Genomic DNA, 3,707 nt, shown 5'->3' with positions numbered 1-3,707 from the left:
TCTCCAGGATCAGATCGTAGAAACTTTATTTTCTTGTTACGATGATTTTCCACTTCACTCTGAAATTCTTTGAACTTTTCAAATGTTTCAGACTTATGTTTCATCAAGTAGATATACTCACATCTGCTCAAATTATCTGTGAAGAACAGAAAATAATGATACCTGTCGCGAGCCTCAATATTCATCGGACCACATACATCAGTATGTATGATTTCCAACAAATCTGTTGCTCGCTCCATTGTTCCGAAGAATGGAGTCTTAGTCATCTTGCCCATGAGGCATGGTTCGCAAGCATCAACTGATTCATAATCAAGTGATTCCAAAAGCCCATCAGCATGGAGTTTCTTCATGCGCTTTACACCAATATGACCTAAACGGCAGTGCCACAAATAAGTTGCACTATCATTATTAACTTTGCATCTTTTGGTTTCAATATTATGATTATGTGTATCACTATGATCGAGATCCAGTGAACTATTTTCATTGGGTGTGTAACCATATAAGGTTTTATTCCTGTAAACAGAACAACAATTTATTCTCTTACTTAAATGAATAACCGTATTACAATAAACATGATCAAATCATATTCATGCTCAACGCAAACACCAAATAACACTTATTTAGGTTCAACGCTAATCCTGAAATTGTAGGGAGTGTGCGATGATGATCATATCAATCTTGGAACCACTTCCAACACACATCGTCACTTCACCCTTAACTAGTCTCTGTTTATTCTGCAACTCCCGTTTCGAGTTACTAATCTTAGCAACTGAACTAGTATCAAATACTGAGGGGTTGCTATAAACACTAGTAAAGTACACATCAATAACATGTATATCAAATATACTTATGTTCACTTTGCCATCCTTCTTATCCGCCAATCACTTGGGGTAGTTCTGCTTCCAGTGACCAGTCCCTTTGCAGTAGAAGCACTTAGTCTTAGGCTTAGGACCAGACTTGGGCTTCTTTACTTGAGCAGCAACTTGCTTGCTGTTCTTCTTGAAGTTCCCCTTCTTCCCTCTGCCCTTTTCTTGAAACTAGTGGTCTTGTCTACCATCAACACTTGATGTTTTTCTCGATTTCTACCTTCGTCAATTTCCGCATTACGAAGAGCTTGGGAATCGTTTCCATTATCCCTTGCATATCATAGTTCATCACGAAGTTCTACTAACTTGGTGATGGTGACTAGAGAATTCTGTCAATCACTATCTTATCTGGAAGATTAGCTCCCACTTGATTCAAGCGATTGTAGTACTCAGACAATCTGAGCACATGCTCACTAGTTGAGCGATTCTCCTCCATCTTTTAGCTATAGAACTTGTTGGAGACTTCATATCTCTCAACTCGGGTATTTGCTTGAAATATTAACTTCAACTCCTGGAACATCTCATATGCTCCATGACGTTCAAAACGTCTTTGAAGTCCCGATTCTAAGCCATTAAGCATGGTGCACCAAACTATCAAGTAGTCATCATATTGAGCTAGCCAAACGTTCATAACGTCTGCATCTGCTCCTGCAATAGGTCCGTCACCTAGCGGTGCATCAAGGACATAATTCTTCTGTGCAGCAATGAGGATAAACCTCAGATCACGGATCCAATCCGCATCATTGCTACTAACATCTTTCAACACAATTTTCTCTAGGAACATATCAAAATAAATACAGGGAAGCAACAACGTGAGCTATTGATCTACAACATAATTTGCAAAATACTACCAGGACTAAGTTCATGATAAATTTAAGTTCAATTTAATCATATTACTTAAGAACTCCCACTTAGATAGACATCCCTCTAATCCTCTAAGTGATCACGTGATCCAAATCAACTAAACCATGTCCGATCATCACGTGAGATGGAGTAGTTTCATTGGTGAACATCACTATGTTGATCATATCTACTGTATGATTCACGCTCGACCTTTCGGTCTCCGTGTTCCGAGGCCATATCTGTATATGCTTGGCTCGTCAAGTGTAACCTGAGTATTCCGCGTGTGCAACTGTTTTGCACCCGTTGTATTTGAACGTAGAGCCTATCACACCCGATCATCACGTGGTGTCTCAGCACGAAGAATTTTCACAACGGTGCATACTCAGGGAGAACACTTCTTGATAATTAGTGAGAGATCATCTTATAATGCTACCGTCAACCAAAGCAAGATAAGATGCATAAAAGATAAACATCACATGCAATCAATATAAGTGATATGATATGGCCATCATCATCTTGTGCTTGTGATCTCCATCTTCGAAGCACCGTCGTGATCACCATCGTCACCGGCGCGACACCTTGATCTCCATCGTAGCATCGTTGTCGTCTCGCCAATCTTATGCTTCCACGACTATCGCTACCGCTTAGTGATAAAGTAAAGCATTACAGCGCGATGGCATTGCATACAATAAAGCGACAACCATATGGCTCCTGCCAGTTGCTGATAACTCGGTAACAAAACATGATCATCTCATACAATAAAATTTAGCATCATGTCTTGACCATATCACGTCACAACATGCCCTGCAAAAACAAGTTAGACGTCCTCTACTTTGTTGTTGCAAGTTTTACGTGGCTGCTACGGGCTTAAGCAAGAACCAATCTTACCTACGCATCAAAACCACAACGATAGTTTGTCAAGTTGGTGCTGTTTTAACCTTCGCAAGGACCGGGCGTAGCCACACTCGGTTCAACTAAAGTTGGAGAAACTGTCACCCGCAAGCCACCTATGTGCAAAGCACGTCGGGAGAACCGGTCTCGCGTAAGCGTACGCGTAATGTCGGTTCGGGCCGCTTCGTCCAACAATACCGCCGAACCAAAGTATGACATGCTGGTAAGCAGTATGACTTATATCGCCCACAACTCACTTGTGTTCTACTCGTGCATATAACATCAACATATAAAACCTAGGCTCGGATGCCACTGTTGAGGAACGTAGTAATTTCAAAAAAAATTCCTACGCACACGCAAGATCATGGTGATGCACAGCAACAAGAGGGGAGAGTGTGATCTACGTACCCTTGTAGACCGACAGCGGAAGCGTTAGCACAACGCGGTTGATGTAGTCGTACGTCTTCACGGCCCGACCGATCAAGCACCGAAACTATGGCACCTCCGAGTTTTAGCACACGTTCAGCTCGATGACGATCCCCGGACTCCGATCCAGCAAAGTGTCAGGGAAGAGTTCCGTCAGCACGACGGCGTGGTGACGATCTTGATGTACTATCGTCACAGGGCTTCGCCTAAGCACCGCTACAATATTATCGAGGATTATGATGGAAGGGGCACCGCACACGGCTAAGAATATGATCACGTGGATCAACTTGTGTCTAGAGGTGCCCCCTGCCCCTGTATATAAAGGAGCAAGGGAGGAGGAGGCCGGCCCTAGGAGGGGGCGCGCCAAGTGTGGAGTCCTACTAGGACTCCCTAGTCCTAGTAGGATTCCACCTCCCATATGGAATAGGAAAAGAGGAAGGGAAAAGGAGAAGGAAGGAAGGGGGCGCCCCCCTTCCCTACTCCAATTCGGACCAGACCAAGGGGAGGGGTGTGGCCACCCTTGAGGCCCTTTTTCTTCTTTCCCGTATGGCCCAATAAGGCCCAATACATATTCCCGTAACTCTCCGGTACTCCGAAAAATACCCGAATCACTCGGAACCTTTTCGATGTCCGAATATAGTCGTCCAATATATCGATCTTTACGTCTCGACCATTTCGAGA

This window comes from Triticum urartu, chromosome 6 (genome assembly GCF_003073215.2).
Source record: "Triticum urartu cultivar G1812 chromosome 6, Tu2.1, whole genome shotgun sequence".
In the NCBI taxonomy this organism is placed as follows: domain Eukaryota; kingdom Viridiplantae; phylum Streptophyta; class Magnoliopsida; order Poales; family Poaceae; genus Triticum; species Triticum urartu.
The sequence above is the reverse complement of the archived record's forward strand: the minus strand, read 5'-3'. Positions refer to the sequence as shown.